We start from the raw sequence: 20,986 nt of genomic DNA, 5'->3' as shown, positions 1-20,986 counted from the left end.
TTGCCCATGATGGCGGCACGTATGCACGCAGCAGCCCAGGCCCCTCGGCTCCAAACTAAATTTTGTTGTATGTGTCACAATGACAATAAAATAAAGCTGCTTCTTCTAATGTATATCTAATGGATAATGAGCATGATGCTTTTATAATGGAGCCACTTTACCCAAACACTGCATGACAGCTTCAGATTTTCTTTATTCAATGCAGCTGTCCCTGTCTAAGACTATGCCTTCTGTTTTCTCCTACAAGTCCAGATATGCACCATAACTCGGTTAATGAGGGCCATATTTGATTTGTCTGATATTGGCTGGTAGAATTCTGTCAAGCTTACATCTTTATTTGTTTTGCTTTACAGATTTCACTGATCCAAGTTGCAGTGCTGCTCCCTAGTGGGATGAAATAGAGCCAGAGGACTCCTGGCATTGGACAGCTGCGCTGAAATTCACAGAAGGGCACAGGAACAAAGGTATACATGCATAGACACAAACATATGATTATGTGCTGTGATGGTTGGCAACAACTGTAATTTGAAATGAAAACTGAATATTAGAAACAATCAAAATCAGTTTTTTTTAAGTGAATACTCCTGCTACACCAGAAACTATAATTAGACAGAGATCTAAAATATGCCACCTCACACCAAGCACAAGACTCCTGCTCTATTTATTGCTCTAACATTTGAACAAGTTTGCTCTGTTGCTCACTATTTGCAGGAGAGAGATTTATAGCAAAAATAAACATCCAGCTCAGGATAAATTGGGTTTTGTAGACCATTGCTGGCAGTTTTTTGTTTTGGGTTTTTGTATTTCTGTTAGCATTATGCACCTTCCTCAGCCTAAAGATAGAGATCCTTCTACTCATTTTAAGAAAATACTAGAAGATACTACTGGACACCAATCAGAATGGAGATTGTACAGAAATCACACTAACATGACTTATTGCCTCAATTTCAAAGGAAATCTGAAGTGTTTCACAACTTTACTTTCATTTTTGTATTATTTTTCATCATTATCAGCATTATACTTATCAAAGTATTTGCTGTGGGAGCATAGCAATATTGCTGCAGCTGGGTAGAATGACATTGCTACAAGTGAATGGAGCAAGAAACTAGCAGTCAGATAATCAGGCTGCAAACAACAGAAAGGTTCAGCTTAGTTTAATGGAGTGTACTAAAGAATCAGTAATAATGCCTTATTGCAAAGGTCAAGAAGTTTGTTTACACCCTGTCTGATAGTCTGATTGCTTGTGTTTCTTTCAAATCTGACCACTTAATAGAAATGCCACCATTATTGCTGATAGGAAGGATGGCAAAAAAATCTGGAAACGAGACAGTAGGGATAAAACGGATACTGGTATAATGGTAAACCATAGTAAAATTTTTGCCAGTTAGTATTCCCATTTAAAATATTTACGATTATGTAATTGATTACAATGCTTTGAAAAACTCCCCCACTGAAGGGATAACTCATGTCCAACATGGCAGGAAGCAGCGACAGTGTTCTTGAGATTTTTGCACGTTCTAAGAGGACTAAGTCTGAACTGTGGTCCCTTTTCTGAAAGCTGAAAGTAAACTTTAGTAGTATTTAAGTTGGTAACCCTGTCTGCAGAACGTGCAGAAGTACAGAAAGAAATATGCTGTGAAAGAGGGCAACACTTTATAGCAAATGTAAAGTAAGTGCAAGCTGTGTGGACATGAAATGGGGAAAATGTCAGTTTGTCTAACTTGCTAATAGCTTGTCAGTAATGTAAAGTGAAGCTTTCAGTGTTACCCACTCTTGTAAAAACTTTTCACATTATACTGCAGCTGTATGCGTCATGTTCTTGCACGTGATAACGTGTTACATAGTGTAGTCACATATTTTGGTCACTTAAAATTCAACAGTCACTGAATTGGTGGCAAAACTGTTCTAGCAGAAGAAACATTATACTCCGTCTGCAGTTCAGTATCAGTTATCCTTAATATTTATTATACATATTCTTTTGTTTTTATTATTCTTTTGCTAAAATTTCATCCTGTATCTCCTCCCACAGTTTTTGAGGTACTCACTCCAACTATCACTATATGTGTGTGAGAAAGAAACAGAGTGAATAATAATAATAATAATAATACATTAGCTATTTCCTTGTTTAGAGAGCAGGCATGCAGCAGGCAAAGTACTGCTGCTGTTCCCTTCTCCTCATTTACTAAAAGTACATAGTGCTGCTAATTGTATTTGTGAATTTCAGTATAATACCACAAATTAATTTCTTTGAGTGTGCATATCAGTACTTTCTGAACATTTTAAGCATATTTTAACAATACCGTGATAATAATGATAACAGTACATTTTTTGGTCACTATATTTAATTTTCCTACTGTTTCATCTCTATAAGACAGTGGTTGTATGAAACTGGGACCTCCCTTTAATAGGGGACATAGTTATAAGTACTGGACAAACTTTGTTCTACTAGGTTGTTTTTGTGTTGAGAGAACAATGTACGTGCTCAATCAAAGCAGTTTGTAGTGGTTTAGAATTTACCCAGGGTCAGTTATCACTTCTAATAATGAAGCCACATGAAAATTGGGTTGCTCTAAAAGTCTGTGGAAGTGCTAGTCATCTCTCCTGCAATTAAAGAAAATCAAAGCTCAAACAATCTGGACTCAGAAGGAAGCAGGGTGGTGGAAGACAGTTGCCTACCAGTCAAAACACAATCTGTCTACCAGTGAACAGTTTGAGACCTGGGCATGATGTGACTGCCCCTGTCTGGAACAACGCCAAAGAATGACAAGTCCCCAGCGGTGGCCCAGATGCACTTGTCAAATCCAGGCATAGGTTTGGAAAAAGTAAAAGCGGTAAAAGTTTTTACTATGCCACTTTCTTCAACTTCTTACACGGTTGTTTGCTAAGAATGTAACACTGTTCACCTGCTCGGAAATCTCCATCTGTAAGTAGTTGTTTGTGTGTTTGTGAGGTCATAGTGCCAGTGTACCTGCAACAGATGACAAATATAGTCTTCTCACTGTTGAATACATTATAAGCAAGGTCTTGGCAATATACATTCTGTGTACAGTGTTTGGTATTTATCAGAATGAATCTCAAGTCAGTTGTTCATTTTTGTGACCTAATGCATATGCATGTATGAGTGGATGAAGTAATACCAGCCAAAGCTGAAAGCCTTCTAAATATTAATATATTTCAATGAGTCACATGCACTATTTTCACACTTGCACACACTCTTGCAGCAAGAAGCAAATTTATGGTATTCTATACAGTATGCACAGTTATTTTTCTGTTCAGTCATTAGTGGTAAATGTAAAAATAACATGGTTTATATCATCCTGTGTGAAATATATTCTTGTCTGAGGCTGCACAACTTCAATTAAAATGGTAATTCCACTTTTATCATTCATGCACATTAAACTGAACATCAACCTGTACATGGCTATTTCTAATTACACTCTTGTAAAAAAGATCATTTTGTAAGGTACATGAATATGTTAAGTGCTATGAATAACATCTGATGTGAACCCTTCTATACTTGTTACTACTACGTCTAACTATGAAATCCAGATTGTCTTTCCCATCTCTGCTGTCATGTACAGACTACTTTTTTCTGCAATTCTCTCCTGTTAATTTAGATTCCTTCATGTTTCTCTCTCTCTGTAAATACCCTTATTTTATTTCTTTTTTCCTTTTGCCACTGCGGAACAGGAAGCCTGCTGAGAAACCATTTCTCAAACTGAGCCAGCCCTTTGATAACTGACCTTTTTCGATGTTTGTTACATCTAAGCGCACTGCTGTGCTTTCAACTCAAACCTTATGACTAAAATGTAAGTAAAGTAAAAGATGTTTCATCAAGCACTTGGATAACCTTTTTCAGGTTGTTATATCACACAGTATTATAGATAATATTAAGAAGTGAGCAGAACACCGGGGAAAGGCCTTGTAAGGCCATACTGTTCATCTGCTGAATGCAAGGGGCTGGGCCAAGTGTGCTTGTCATAGTCATGTAGCTTCCTTTCTCTCTCTGCAAAACTCTCTCTCCCTCCCAGCACTTCACTTGAGAAGCAAATGGGGCGCCTTTCACAGCCATCATTAAAAAATCATTATCATCTCTCATCTCTCCCTGACCTTTCACTCAGTAAGCTGGGCATCAAAAGTTCACAGCCATCTATCAATCAGTCCATCAAGCCATCTATCTGCCTGCAGAAAATGTGTTGACACTAAGAATCTGATGAGCAGTTCTTCATGGTACTGTGTGTAGATGGTTTGCTGTTCTGTCAGCTTTTTGAATGTGTAAAATACTTTAAATCAAAACCATCACCCACACTGGTCTCTGTATTGCGATCTTTTTAGCCTCTAGGAATGCCATGCAAATTAGTCCAACACAGGAAGAGTCAAAGAGTGAATGTTGAATATGTAACAAAATAAACTAAGATCAACATCATCTTACAACCTTCTTTAGCCAGCAGAGCTGACTCACATCATTAGAAAGTGGTCATATATTGAGACACACTGCAACCCTTGTCTCAAAGATGGTCTTTGCTTCTAGAAGTCAGTGTTCTCCTTGATTTGGCCATCCGCTGACCGGCCCTCAGTGATTTTGAGCCCTGTGCTGTGAACAATGTAACATGTTGCTCACAGACAGCTGAAGTTGTCTCGTTGTGGATTAGGGCTAATACACTGCTGGACAAGTTCAGTTGATGGTGGATGTAGGGGAATACTGCTCCCAGATTTTTACAGTACACACAAAAATCTTTCTAGACAGATTCTGATAAGTGTATAACAGTGTGTTTTGTAGACTGTTTATCATGCCTGGCTGATGCCTTAATGTGAAAGTCACCCTACACATTTGTACAGTGTCTGCGCACATCTACAAATCATAGTATTGGCATACATCATTTAGATGGAGCTATGTTCAGCCTCCAGTGGGCCTGCACACCGCATGATGTTTTTATGGTTGCTTTTATCTTGTCTGTACTTCCGTATTGGTTATACTATATTTATGTACTGTTTGTTCTATTGGCTGTAGTGCCTTTATCAAACTCTTATCATATTGGGATTAGCTTTATATTAATTAGTATTAATTTCTATTAATTAATATTTATCTGTTTATCCAGACCATTATCCATAGGGTTTACTTTTAAATTGGACACATTGTAGTTTACAGAAAGTACTGCACCCTGTATATACCAAGGTGGAAAGCAAGGAGAATATTGTATTATATTATATTATATTTCTGTGCTTTTACAAAACACTGATAAATTTGTGTTGAAATATGAATCTGTTTTATGATGTGATATTATAGTTGGGGAAAGATCACTGTTAAGTTTAAAATGACTAAAGGTAGAGGACACGTGGTTAAAATAACATTGTTAAGTTAGTAAATAACTCTTTAAAACACATCTTATGTAGTAAAATCTTCTGTCTATAATACCATGATCCGACTCCCTCATTTACTCTGGTCATATCTGATAATGCCACTAGAAGGCTTTGTACGTAACATAAACATCAATCTCCATGCAGATATTGTAGAAAGTAGTAATTGAAAAAAATGGTGCCAATTAAATTTTCAGAATCAGATTTATTTGTCAAGTAACAAGTACAAAGAGTTCAATGTGCTCCAGTCTCCACAGAGAGCACAGCACAAGTAGACAATAAAGAGGTACAATAACATTAATAGTAAAAATAAAAGCAATAGCAACAATAATTAAGAAATTAACATAACAGTGTGAGAGGTGACATTGGATTATTAAGATTCTGTGCAGGGTCAATGGGCTGTGTGCATATGAACATTCTGAAAAAGGAGTATGTGATGAAGCAGCATATTTGTATAAGAAGCAGTATAAAAAGAAGCAGCATATGAATAAAGTACATTTAAATATAGAGTGCAGTAGAGTCATGGAATATAAACTAGGCATTTTGCAGAAACATCCACTATCAACGCACTTATTAGACAGTAAGGTTGTTTAAGAAGTGTAGCGCTCCCCACAGCTGTTGCATACAGAATGATGCCGACTAGTCAGGTCTCTGGGGGTACTGACAGAGGCCATAAGGTGTTGAATGTTTTGCGGTGAGTCATGAGTGCTTGTGACTTGAAGACATTCCGTGATGCTCTGACAGCGCAGGCAGACCTACTGGGACCGTCCTAGTGGTCTCAGCTGAGTGAGCAGTGTTTGCCCTGGTCTTAGTTTGGCTGGAATTCTTATTATCCATTCTCTGTACTCTTTACCCTTGAGTGGCCCTCAAACACGCTGAAGCTCCTTCTCTCTATCTTTCTCCTCACTGACAAGCTGGTCTGCTCTGGTCTCACCATTCATTTATTTGTGCTGCTGGTTATTTAGCCTAGCCTCACGGTGGGCAAAATAGCAGAAACACCTCTGATACTCGTCTTTTTGGCAACATCAGCATGTTACTATTTACCAAGCAAATGTTATTGAAGGCTTCTTTAATGCTATAGCGTGTGTCTAAATATCCTGACATGTTACATATTCATCTAGCGTGTCCCCTGAGTCCCATTCTGCCTTTGTTCAATCCAGAGATTTTGCTGTCATGTTCTCATCTGGCTGCCGTGTCCTTCCATCATCCATCAGCCACTGCTTTGCAATTAGTGTGACTATTAACCTATACAATGAGTATTGATTGATCTGATGCCGTGCACACTGAAACACTCATATTTCTCATTATGCTGCGCTGCTGTTCATTCTTTTTTCTAATCAAATTAATTAATCAAGCACACTGGATAATTAACCTATTCACTTTGTATTGATTTATTGATTCATTTGGCATGTTTGGAATGTTGTTTTTCTACTGTTATACAGTTTCTTTATTTTATTAATACACACCTTTTTTAAAATCTCTCTTTTTGTTGAAATCAAGTAGTCAGTATATTGTTATGCCTGTTTGTTTATGCCTACTAATGTATATATCCCTTTCACAGTAGATTAGCCTAGTATTGGCTTTTTATTAAAGAGTAAAGTTAAGTCTGTCCAGTTTTATTATTTCATTCAAGTTATTTTATGTTTATTATTTTATTTATTCAAGTATTATTTTGTCATCATCTTAATCTTTGGTTTGGATGGTTTGGTTTTTTCTGTATTAATTTAAAGCTTAATTGACTATGGACTCGCTCAAGGTATTTAAATACTTGAGGGAAAAACTCATATAATATTCTGTATATAGATAGATAGATAGATAGATAGACAGTGACAGCCTGACAGTATTCACTGCTATATATCAAATTGCAAACAACAAAACATCATCTCCACACTAACTGCATGAACAAGTCAAAGGAAAGGAGAGACCGGAGGAGACAGGTCTGCCATGTTAGCCAGGCCAGTTGACTATTTGCAAACCTAAACCAAATGATTGTGTTATATTTCTTTCAGGCTTCTGCACTGTAGAACTGCAGTAGAAATCAATCTGTAGGTTCAGCCTGTTAGCCCTAACATTTAAAAATCCACTTGTGGCATTATGGCATTCACTTACACAGTAAATGAATAAGTAAACAAATAAAACAATAAAGGCCAAACAAACTCAACTGAGGAGGAATGTGTGCTGTGGGATTTCTGCAGTTGTCTTAATGAATCTCATTGCACAGATCTACTCCATTGTGCTGAGAGTTTAACTTCACTCCCAATTACACTTTTGCTCTCCTTCTGGCTGAACTACACTCATCTGGCTTAGACCACAATAAACTCAAACTATTTAAGTAAGTTTCCCAAGAGTCTATTCCTCTCCTGCTCATTTATTTAACAAATATTCTGTATTGTACTTTTTACTTCACAATATTGATTTTCATATCTTGATTGTCTTATAAGAGTTGTGTAGAAGAGCTCATACAATAACACACAATAACAGTCTCTACTTCCTACCTGTACTCATTCCATGTTTTTGTGTGGATTTCAATGTCCAGTATGTATCAGTGTGTGTGTGTGTGACAGTCATTAGAATCACTGCCTGCCTGAAAGTTGTACACCTTTTATGAACATTTGCTGTATAGTGTTATCTTTATATTTGTAGATAGGGTTGGTTCCCTTCACTTAGTGCAGGTGCAGTTCATAAATGCTGAGGGCTTGTAATTTAAATTTTGGACAATCTAAAAAAAACACAAACTAAAAATGCAATGAGCCATGATCAAGGCCTGCTATTTAGCTTTACTGTTTGGCATCTTTTGTTGTGTTAGGGAGGAAGGCCGCACACAGGCTAGCTCTTTTCTTCTTCTTTATTCAAACTAAATAATGTTGAATCAAAGTCCAATTTTTCATCTTTAACATTATGTTGTCTGAATAAAAGAGAACAGAGCAAGCCTGTGTGCCGCCCTGTCCTTCAAATTATCCCGTGTTCCAGGCCTACCAGTTCCAGTATAAGACTGACTGGGTTGAGGGGCCTCTTCACTTCAGCTTTTGTTGCTAAAAAAAAGAAATAATAATAAAGTTTTTTAAATACTGTATTCAGCACCTCTGGCAGGGAGTTGGCCTACTTGTCTAGCAGTTGAGTGCATGTCGATACTTGAGGACAGAGTGAGCCATAGAGGCTGCAAATATACAGTTTAATGCCTTCACTAATCCTACACTAACAAATGATGTTTTGATGTATATGGATGTGCCAGAACATTATGATCAGCTTGGGCACTCTAACAAGTCTGTAGCTACACACCCCCATATGCAGCAGAGTGCAACCTACCATGTGCTGCGACACATTCCTCCCATAAAGATCTCTGTGACTTGTGCGACTGTAGCCCTGCTGTCGTTTTGGCCCAGATGGGATAGCCTTTGTTGCCCTCTTGCCTCCATGATGTGCCAGTTTGTAGTTTGTCCTTCCTTGGACAATTATCAGAGCTGAGCAAGAGCACCACACGGTCTTACTGCGCTAATCCACTTGTCTTGTCATAACAGTTTGACCCTTGTCAAAGTTGCTGAGGTCTTTAAACCTGCCCATTTCTCCTATATCCAACATATTAACTATGAGAAATGACTTCACTTACGGTCTAATAAATCTCAGAGCCTGAAATTATTAAGAGATGATCAATATTAGCTGCTGCATGTGGGAGTGGTCACTAGGTTTCTGCTCTTATTAGGATTGGGTGGTTTAATGCAGGTGGATGGAATTATTAGGTTGTAATAAAATTACATCTTTTGTCCATTTACCATGTTTTAATAAAAGTTTCATGGCCTATATATGGAAGGTTTCCTCATAACAAACGACTGAATGCCACATTTGTTCTGTTCAAATTCCAGCCATGACCCAGAACCCAAGGGTGAAGACTTGTATTTAAAAATACACACAACAAAAACAAAACTGACAATAAGCCTTGAATAGAGCATCATACAGAACACTGATACCAGTCTCGCTGGAGCCTCTCATTCTAAAAATGCTTCTACTGTAAAACGTGTGGCCCAAATGGCTGATATTTATGTTCATGTACGATAAATGGAATGATGAATGCCACTTTTATCTGCTGGCTTGGCGTGTGTTTTCCACCAAGATGATGAATGGTTGGCATTAGACAGCTTTCTTAAAAGGCCTCTCTCCATTGGCTCTGATAGTGAAATCATCACTCTAAAAAAAATGAGTCCCGCAGAGAGTGTGAGGAAAATGATGCTTTATAGAACCATCACTGTTCAGAAAATCACTTACAATTTGAAGGGCTTTCCCAATTTGATTCAGCATGCAAATAAATGTTTTTTGTGGGTTTATGGTTTAATAAATGACACAAGTCATATCCTCACAGACAGTATATGATATGAAAGTTGAAAGAATAAATGATAACTGAGGACACCTGAATGGTTGTACAGTATATACTGTATTTTTAAAGCATTGCATAACCTTCTCTTGAATAGTGCTGGAAATGTAGGTTCTCCAGAACTCTTTCATTCAGATATTTTATCTGTGTTTTATGAGTTGTGTACTCACTAAAAGTCTGTTATCTAATTATTCTTCTACTATCTAGGTCATCAAAATGAATTGTTGAACTCTGCATGATTTGTTCTGAGATGCAGGATTTTTCTCATTCGGGCTGGTGATGTAGAATCCCCAAAGGCCACGCATTCAGTTTGGAGTCACATTTTATTTATTGAAGTAATTGTTTAATCATATTTAGGTAAATAAAAGCATACTTTAAAATAATGGCATCTATCTGAATATTTTGTTGATAAATTCCATGAAAAGATCAAAAGCAATGTGTTAGTTTATCAGTCAATATTTGGTCCCAAGTACTGAGTATTGGCCCTTCCTACTGAAGTCAGAAATCTTTAAAAATGGCTCATGAACACATACTTGAAGCAATTTCCTAAAATAACAGGTCACTTTCGCTTGTAACAAGTTAGCAAGAGGAGTATGTACTATGGATTAATCCACATTTGGTGCTGTACTGAGTATTTCTAGCAGCAGGAAAGCATATATGTGGGACTGAGCCAAAATAAACGTGTGTTCATGGTAATGATGTGCAACAGTGTGTCTTATTGATGTGTTTTTAATTGTTTTTGGACAACAACAGGACATTTCTCAGGCTTTAACTACACCAGTAATGCTCGTTAGTCGGAGACATTTATTGTTGGTTTGAGCCTTTTCATGAGATTTGATGAAATTAAAAAAGATTTTAAATATTGCCAGACCTCTACCTTAAAAAGCAGCCATGTACTCTATGCCAGACTTCATAAAACCGAATCTACACTGATGAGACACAACATTATTACACACAAGGGCACTCTGACTGCTCTGTGGCTACACAGCCCCATATGCAGCAGGGTGCGGTGCACTGCATGCTGGGACACATTCCTCCTGACCCATCACTTAAATTATCGGCCCCTCTGTCAGTTCAGGCCAGACAGGATAAACTGATGATGCGTTGGTTTGTGGTTTGTCCCTCCTCAGACAAGTGATGGTGGGTATTTACCAGTGCTGACTGGGAGCACCCCACAAGCCTTCCTCTGACCCAGTCATCTGGCCCTTGTTGCTCAAGTTGTTCAGGTCTTTACACATGCGCATTATACATTATGAGAAGTGCCATCAATGTTTTCTTTAAAAGCTCATGAGCTCCTGTTGTCACTTATTACCAAAAAGGTTGTTACTACATGTATTAATTTGCGTTTTGGCTCAATTAATTCTGATGATTATTGTTTACAGTTAGAAATTTGGAGTTATTGTTGTCAAAGATTTACTTTCTAAAAAATCTGCTGTTACACACAACTGCTAGTGAGGTGTTCCTGATGCTCTCCCACCCTGATGGTCTAAGAGGAACATGGGTCAACAGGAAACTTGAAGTAAACAGAAACATGTGACTGAGAAGGCAGCACAGGTGGCTCTCCACATGGCAAAAGTGCAGACGTTTGAATGAATCTGAGATGAAAACTGATTCTAAAAGTATAGAACCTCACCTGATTGTAAGTGAACAGAGCTGATAGTTGATATTGTTGTGCATCTTTTTCTCTTTAGTGCATCCCATGCTCAGGTCAATTTATACGAAAAGGAATTTTACGCGCTGTTCAGAAGTTACTCTCATCGGCGCCTCTCTGTCGTGCTCCACCAAACCATGCACTTACCAAAAGCCCACTGGTAAAGAGGCATTCAGCCCCATATCTCCCCAACTTCCCCCTTAATTAGGTGATAAATTATTAACACACCAATAAACTTCCTGAATAAGTAATGGCGTTAAGGCTTATGTGGAGTTTCAAGCCCACTGCCCAGACATTTGGTCAAATATTTGTTGTTGCTGTCTGTCGAGAAAACTGTCTTGTTTATTGGTTGAAACATTGAGGCAATTTTAATTTTGATCTTGTCATTTACTTAAGCCAGGGAACAATGTTATTAAATTAGATTTAGGTCTGGTTTGTCACCAAGAAGCAACAGAAAAAACAAGAATAGACATGCAGACGTTTGAAGACTGAAAGTCTGGAGGTGGTGAGTGTTCCAGTTTTATTTCTGGCCTTTAAGCTATTTGGAAAGCTTTCTGCTGTACTTTCAATATCTTTTACTATGTCATGGGCATTCAGAATGTTCAGGACTGCTAACTTTAAAATGTTCTGTTTGAGAATGAGCTGAAAGATTTAAGGTGGACACTGTGAACACCTGGCTACGTCACCATCAGTAGTCAGGCCCAGGTGGTTCCCTCCAATCAAACGGTAGGCACGTCACTGAAAAGACTGAACCAGCTGCATCAGACTTGTTAATTTTTGATGCACTGTATCTTGTACCAGTAAACTAGTATCTTTATTCTGTGTGAAAGATGCCTGTAGGATCCGTTGTACTACTTCCTTTTTTATCCTCATACTGTACGCATCTATTATTGTAACTGTCTTTGTGCATCGATGTTTCTGTTGGTCAAAGTGTAAATAAGGAAGATGTGATATTTGAAAAATAATTATATACTGTATTAGTATTGTTTATGCAGACACTTCCTGCACACAGTAAGCCATTGTAGTTTAGGGCACATTTATCAACAGAACCTTTTTGTTTTGAAATGCTTCTCCAGGTTTAAATTGTCTTTTTAGGGATCATAAAGCTGTAAACACTATAAAAACAAGGAAATCTTATTAGACATATTTCAGTCTTAGATTAGTTTATATTATTGCAGGATGCTGTCACTTTTACTTTTACTATAAACTAAGAGACAAATAAAAAACTAAATATTTAGTTACAAATTCATAAACGCAGGACAGTCATGCATGGGGCAAACAATCCCTCCCCTCTCCTTCCATCCACTTTCAAAAATAATATTCCCAAAAGAGCAATAAATGCCAAACCATATCTGCACAACCAAGGTGTTGCCAGGATGGCACAGCTGTCAGTGTTACTGACATAAAGCAGGAGGGGTCTGAAGTTGAAACGTTTTTGTAGATCCAACACTAAAATCCTACATAAGAAAAAGCACTAAACAGAAAATGAAAATATGAGAACTGTGTTTTTTCCTGGAATATGTTGAGGTGACTTTTGAAAAAATCTGTGTTAAGATTGCAGTTCACTGACCTGAGGGATAAACACAAGTTCTTTGTCAGGCAACTTTTTTTAAAATAAAGAAATGACCTACAAATATATACAAATGCCGTATTATATTAAATAATTATTAGTTATTAAATGAAAGTTGTTATATAAAATACAAATGTGGTTTCCACTTCGATACACTAATAATGTCAAAACAACTACAGATTAATTTTGAAATTCTATTTCAGATCAGTTCAGTTTCTTTCTTCTCCATTTATATAACTTTGGTCAAATGTATTGTTTTAGAGCAAAGCTCGGAAAATGAAAACTACAATCTACAGTTTAAATTGCTGTGAGAACAAGTTGCTGGGAAGGAAGGAAGTTTACAAAGTAACTATTTAAAATATTACAATGATAAGAATTCTGGTGAATATTATCATTAGCAGTTATACATTAACCAAATTAAAATCTACATTACAATTACAGTCTACATTGCTTGTACTGTGGACAAGATACATAATGATTTAGTCAGCCAGAAAACTGGACTGAATCTTAGTGCCCATGAGCTGTCATTAATACTTTAACAGTACTTATCCAGAGTCAGATTTTTATGTCTCTTTCATATTTGAACATTAGGAATATGCTGAAATTGTGCATTCTTGTGTATTTTAAAGTAACATTGTTCAAAACATAAACCACATGTAAAATAGTTATATGCTGAAATTGTGCATTCTTGTGTAATTTAAAGTAACATTGTCCCAAACATAAACCACATGTAAAATAGTCTCTGCTTTTTGGTAGTGGGACACTGGTTGGATGCTGCTGTAGCTGCCGTCTCGTAAAGAAGGGATTCTATATGGAAACTGTAAAGACAAAATTAAGTAAAACCAGTGGTACAAGATAGAACAATCTTCCCCCTTTGGGCTCATACACAAACTGTAAACTGGTTAAAACACTACGATTTGAGGTAGCTTTGTCTCATTTCAAATCATACTCCAACAAAAATGGCTCATTTGCAAGAAAATGACAAAAACCCCTCATCACATAAAAACCATAGTTCCTGTTCAAAGTGGAAATAACTTAGTCTTGTCATGCTGTGTGGTAAACAAGATGTGTACAGTGAGAGACTGAAGCCAAACTGTAGACATGTCTCAAAGTGGGACTTTGTTTATTATCTGCTCCCTCTGTCTTTTCTTTACTTGCCAGTCCTTTTCTCTCACCCTCTTTCTGTTGTTTCAAGGTCCTTAAAAAAGAAATATATCCTCTTGGGCATATTGGGAACCATTTTAAACAAGTCTGTCCTTCGTCTTTTAGTTTAATGTAAAGGAACAAAAAGAATGATTTTTGTGAAAACTGAATACTAGTAGCATCCTAAAATTTGCAGACATAAAAGCAACAGCATGGACAAAAGCTTAAAGCAACCTATGTTAATACTTTGCAATAAAATTGGACCTGGCTACTTTTGTATTCCTTTTCCATGCTATTTTATTTCTTTTTCTTGTTTTTTCATGCTTTCTTACTCTTATCCTTTCTTCTTTTTTAGTACTGTACTGCTCTAAATAATGGGCCAGTGTTTTACTCATCAAAGCTTTTCTCTTGCTTCTTTGTCCATCCCTTTTGTTTTAATCTTTTACTTAGCAGGAACATTCAGTTAAATGGGACAGTATTTCGTTAGGCGTCACATAAATTTGCATCTCCTTGGGCAGATGTTACATTAATCAACTCTGGTTATAGCATTTGCACGCACTACTGCACCACTATTGCAAGGGACTAGGGAGCATAAGTGGTGATATTTAAGCAAAATGTTTTTCTTTATATTCTAAAAATAAGTGAATGTTTTTAACAAACTAGATGTTTATAAAAGCTTCTCAAAATTTAACAGATGCTCTCTCCACTCGCTACAAATGGGAGCACAATTATTGTTCTTATGTTCTGTTGCAATTACAAGTCTATTTGTAGCTTGAGGAAAAACTGAAACGCGCAGGGTTTTAGCAGGATTTGAAATTTAATCAGAATAAAAAAACAAGACCAACATAAATTTAAGTTAAAACCCTGGTGGAAAGTTTTTCATTTTTTAAAAACTGTTTGAAATGTATGTGATAATCACTCTTTCTTTTTTGCACTTTTTGGTTTGCTCACAATTTCATTTATTTTTCCAAGTTTAGAGATGAAATCAGTGTGTGTTTGTGAGTTTTCCTCTGGCACTCTGTGAGTTGCAGTTAAGTCCTACTTAGCTCGGCTGCTTAAAGATAAAAACAGAAGTGCTCTTTCTGTTGAATATTCTAGATGTTAATGGTTTACAGGCTAAATTACCTTCACTCTGTTGGCGACATTTCAGACACAGATATCACAAATGGAATTTCTAAATGGCCACATACCACTGGGAAGAAGCGTGAACACTTTCATTTTAATTGTATTTATTTATTGCTAATTTGGGAAAAGGGGTTTTTTAAATGGCTGGGGGGGGGGTGAGGGGATAGTTTGCTCCCCAGATATACAGTGGCAAATTTTATTTATCTTTCTATTTATTTATTACTTTAATCCACAGAACACTCAAATCCTCCTGTCAGAATCTCCTAATGGCTGTTGCCTTATACTGTATATATTATTTACTGCAATCCCATGCTTGTAGTGTCACTACTACAAATATTATTGCAGTTATAAAAGAAATTGGAAAACTTCCTGTAACAATCAACCTGACAAACGAGGGTTTTACTGGAAATAAAAATGTAGCTTTGATGGTGCTGGACTCATCCTTAGCGCAGCGTGATTTCCTTGTATAAAGTGTGAATCTGAATCTGTGTGCAGCAGCTGACCTGTTTGCTCTGCACAAAGCATAATAAATCTATTGTAGATACAAAAGAATTCAGTAATTTAAAAAGTTACTGCTGCTGTGCCATGTGTGTGAAATCTGCACAGTTCCTCTCTCAATTTGGAATCACATGTACAATATGAAGCCTGCTGCTGCGTGATGGACACAGCTAGTTAATAAAGTCAAAGGAAAGATGTCTGCATTTGTTTGGTCAGTGTGAGACAGTGTCTGAAAGTCCTGATGTTCAGTCCATTAGTGTAAGAGCTGCTGTGATGGTGAAGGAGACAGAGGTGAGCTCTAACAGGGTGCCACATTGATGCACTGCTCCACCGGGCTTCAGGCCTGTATTAACCCCTGAATAGTTCACATTTTTCCAGTGTATAGTTTTATTTATAGACATAAAACATCATAAATTGAGCTGTTTATTGATGAATAAAATACAAAAACCCCTATAACAATTTACTGCAGTTTTAAATAGATACATGCATTTTACCATTTCATAGAGAGCTGACTAATCAATATAGAGGAAACAAAACCCTTTGACATTGTATTTAGGTATAAACAAGTCTTATTATATTGCTAGATCATCATCTCTGTTAGAAATATGAACAAACACAATCTAATAACACACAAATTATTATACTATTTTTAACCATATACTTAATCCAAACATTCAGTGTGTAGTTTGGAAAAAGCATGTCAACCCCATTGGCTAATAAGGGAAAAGCTGATCTGAGTAAAGCTCATTTGAGTAAAGAGTTAGCAAAACTGGAGTCCCGTCAGTGAAGACAGATTGGAGGTGTGGGTTAGAGCTACTTTGACATCTACTCTCCCTAGAAGTGGCCACACAGGCAACTCCAAAGGCACAAGGCATAATGCTCAATGAGGAATCCCTGGATGTGGCTCACATGGAGCATGGTTTACAGTCATGTCCTAATTTTAAACTGCTTTTTGGTTGTTGTTTTTTTTTATCCAGTTCAAGGATGTCACATTCTGTGCAGACTGTTAAGCCCCTTGAGGCAATTTTAGAATTTATGATATTTGGCTGTACCGGTAAATCATATTTGACTTGACTTGAGATGATCTGGGGCTGCTTTGTTGCCTCTGGGCCTGGACAGCTGCCATCACTGAGGGAAAATGAATTCCCAGGTTGATCAAGGTACTTTACTAGCAGTGTGTTAGTGAAGTAGCTTGCTGGTAGTTCAACTATATTCATATTTGCATAGTCATTTACATAGTCTTTTACCATCATATTTGCATAGTCATTTACATAGTCCCTACTTTTTCTTTATGAGGTCAGCTACTGAAAGTACAGTTTTGGACCATAAAATGAATGTTTTTTTATGTTTATTTTACCATTCTGCATGTAAGCTGTGCTTCAGCATTAGTAAGGACATTTTCAGTGCCAAACAGTTGCATAAGAACTTTGAGAGACTGCCCATGTGTCCTATATCAAGCGGTTCTGCTCCGACAGGTGCAAAGATAGGCCCATTATTTAGACCAGTGTTCAAGCTGTTCATAAAAAGCGAAAGACTGTTTTAGTTGTTAAGATGTACAAGTAAGATGTTACAGTGCAAAACTGATAAGACAGGCCCATTTTTAGACCAGTGCTCAAATCAGTTAAATGGTCTAAAAAAGTGCAGCTTCAATGTTTTTCTTTACTGTTTTAGTTGTAGTCAGGTAATGCCATACTCATATTTACTTACAACTAAAATAAACCATTTCTTGTATCTTTGTGAAAAGCCCAGATGGGATTGTTTCATTTAGGACAGGTTTAGGCATATCTTTTGTAAGTAGCTTTAGTTAACCAAATTAGATTTCTCCCTAGGGTAGTTTTGCTGTGTAGGTCAACCTTTTTCATCGTGAAGTAATTGCTATGCTTTCAGAGTAACAGTGCTTACCAGGATTTTAGCAGAATTAGACTAATGTCTATCAAGTGGACAGCAAAGTGACTCCAAATGAATGATAATGTTTTTATATTTCAGCTGGATGTGTAAGCAGTTTAGGTAATGGTAATATGTCAGCAGTGGCAGATGCTTTTTGAATTCTTCTGAAAGTGGATTTGATGTTGACTTTGGATATTCTGTTGATCAATAATATACAGTATGCACCCAGTCTCCTGTTCTTTTTTGGGATTGCAGAAAGATTTTCTCTGACTATGACTATACAGTTTTGGCTGAAGCACTTGGTCTGGTCCATTTCTGCCATTATGAATTGTTTTCATCAGTGGCAACAAGATACGTAACATGAGCCACCAGACTGCTCATTGCTCACAGCTCAAATGTTTCAGTAATTCAAATACAGGCAGGTGACAAAACCATCATTAAGTGTCTCAGTGAGGTGCTGGGCCACCACATGCCACCAGAACAGCTCCAGTGCATCTTGGCATTGACCCCAGAACTCTCTGAACTCCACTGATGGGATAAACACGATTCTTCCAAACCATTCTTCCTCGTATGATGGTGGTGGAGACACTGTCTAACACGTCGCTCCAACATCTCCCATAGATGTTCAACTGGGCTGAGGCCTGGTGACTGTGAAGGCCACAGCATCTGATTCACATCAGTTTAATCCTCATCAAACCATTCAGTGAGCCCTCATGTACTATGGATGGGGGCACAGTCATCCTGGAAGGGAGCACTCAGTTACTCAGGTTTTCCCTTTGTCACCCGTCTGTAATATGAATCAAGTGAGAAAAATTTTTTTTAAAATTAGCAGGCAAATCAAATAGTTCCTACAGGTTAAAGTGGTCATACCGGACACTTTCACCTCTGATACTTTTTCTACTGTGTAGTCCAGCACCTTGTGTGGCAGCTCCACCACCAGTGGTGTGTGGGCGTTTGTGTGAATGAGAGACAAACTGTAAAAGGGTTTGTGCGTTAAAGCAGAAAAGCACTATGGTCCATTTACCATTTGCAAGTGTTATCTGTCATTCTATTCAAATAGAACACCTGCTGATACAACAGGCTTGACAGATGTATATTCCAGAAACAAACGGCGTCTCACATTTGGGTCAATACACCAGAAATGAAACACAACAATACAAATTCATCAGTCTCTATGATTTGTGGTGGAACATTCACTTTATTTCTGAAATGATAAAACTCAATCTCTACTTTAATTAGAAAATCGTAAACCTTGATCTATATGTGCTTGCAAATGCTTTTGTGTACATTTATTCACTCATAACTGGCATTCAGTATAATTTAGTGATGTTCTCTGCAGAGTTTTCTCACTGCTAATGAGCTTCATTTAGCAAACATCCAAACAACAAAGTGGTTGTGAGTCCCACCTTATTACCTGACTGCAGACAAATCGCTCCATGCAAACTATCTCATTTGTTTGCTTTGACAAATTCAAATTGAGAACATCCTCTTTTAATACACCCTGGCCAAGCGGGATTGGTTAAGGGGCGCTATTCAATTATGAAAGTTTTCACATTGGTAATTAGTCAGAGCTGTAACATATTGTTTTATGGCCTTGATTGTGCATCGAGGTGGGAATGAGATGTTTTTAATGTGCGCGCTGAGAGGATTTTGTTTGTTAATGCACTAATGTCTGTAATGAAGCCATGCAATCTAAAAAGCAAAGTGGATGACAGAGACTATCTCTCTCTCTCACACACACACACACACACACACACACACACACACACACACACAAATCAATGCAGAGGCCAAAGGAGTATGACAAAGAGAAGACATGCTGAAGTCTCTGTTTTGCATTAATATAAAAATCCTAATTTGTGGTATATTTAGGGAAAAAATGTGGGTATGATATTAAAACAGAATTTAACTGATCAGATCGATCTGCATCTTTGATAGGCTAAATACAAAATACATTTTACACTATAATTACAAGGCTGCTTCTATTTTCAAATATACTTTGGTTGTTCCTTAATTGAGAAAATATAAAGAGCTGATGTTTCCTTTTTGTTGTATCTGTTTATCGGTTTAACAGTTGAACAGCCCGATGACCTGTATCATACTGTGTGTTTGAAGCTACTGAACCACAAATAACCAGCACAGTGATATAGCAGCTCTCCAGAAAACATGTTGTGTCTGAAATGTGTGTATTTTCAACATATACCCTTAACTTTTGACACGCTCACAACTACTGAACCCAACAAATAATTAAAACAGTAAATTGCATTTTTTCAATCATTAATTAAACAGGATCTTGTAGCTGCAACTGGAAAGCTGTTATGAAATTTGACTTAAACTACTCATGTTGTTAAAGTGTACAAACTCTTATTTGCTTCAGTGGCTGTTGGTTGCCTAAATCCAGATGATCACAGAGAAAACATAAAAATGTGTTTGAAATTCTGTTATTTAACCATTATTTATTATGCTAACTTTAATGTGACATTAAATTGTAAAGGCACAGGCAGAAGCAGATACATCATTCATGAAAAGAAATTATCAAGAACAAAGAAAATGAAAAAAGACAGCTGAATAAGGAGTGTGTGTATATGTGTTAGACTTTTAAGAATAAATAAAGAAATAAATCCTGCACTCTAATTTAATGATTGTTTCTGGAGCAGTGCCAACTCATTAATGAGTAATTAAAAAACAGAAAAACAGACAGGAGGGAAGAAAAGAAACAATAAGGGATCTGGGCTTTCATGGCTTTTTCATTGTACACTTTGCTACTTTGCTTACTTTGTCTGCTGGCATTCATGTGTGTGTTCACCTTATCTTGATATTACCATGCTTGATTTGCACAGTACACTAATGTACATGCAAAATGACAAGCTACTGCTTAACTCTTTAAACAAAACAACAGCTGCATAATCAGTTTGGAATAAAGGCATTTGGCCTTCATGTAGAATCACTGCATCATACTATGTAATAAAACTGACAATTCAATTTTAAAAAATCCTACATTTCTGCTTCATTTGACCACAGAGTACCAAAATTCTGGGGTTAAAATTAATCTTCCACAGAGTACCAAAATTTTGGGGTTAAAATTAATCTTTAGTGCATGACAGCATCATAGAATGGTTTATGGCACGCTGCAGATCAGTTCATTAAATTGTGATTATTTTTGTTTTTGTTTTATACAAATAAGAGAAGGACTACCAGTAGTGGGGCAGTGGTGGCCTAAATCTTAGAGAAGAAAGGTCAGAGAAGTTCGGTCTCTGGGTCAAAACCTGGACCAGCGGAATTAAATCTGGGTGGGACATGTGAAAAAGCAGTGGTTGTCCTTTTCCCATCACCCCTACCATGGTGCCTTTGAGCAAGATGAAGCATTTTCACAGGTCCTTATGTCTTT

At 37.1% G+C, this 20,986-nt stretch overlaps 1 protein-coding gene across 1 annotated transcript in view; it reads left to right on the top strand.

The window, feature by feature from the left end:
- The first annotated feature begins 353 nt into the window (after positions 1–353).
- The window catches only part of LOC109965182 (teneurin-3), a 620,836-nt gene continuing 600,203 nt past the window's right edge, over positions 354–20,986 (top strand). Inside the window, exon 1 of the mRNA XM_020608995.1 lies at positions 354–464. The gene's annotated coding sequence lies outside the window, so the exon portion shown is untranslated. The remainder of the gene's footprint in view (positions 465–20,986) is intronic.

Source organism: Monopterus albus, unplaced genomic scaffold, assembly GCF_001952655.1.
Source record: "Monopterus albus unplaced genomic scaffold, M_albus_1.0 scaffold97.1, whole genome shotgun sequence".
NCBI lineage: Eukaryota > Metazoa > Chordata > Actinopteri > Synbranchiformes > Synbranchidae > Monopterus > Monopterus albus.
Note: the sequence above shows the minus strand (reverse complement) of the source record. Positions and strands in the feature narration are given on the sequence as shown.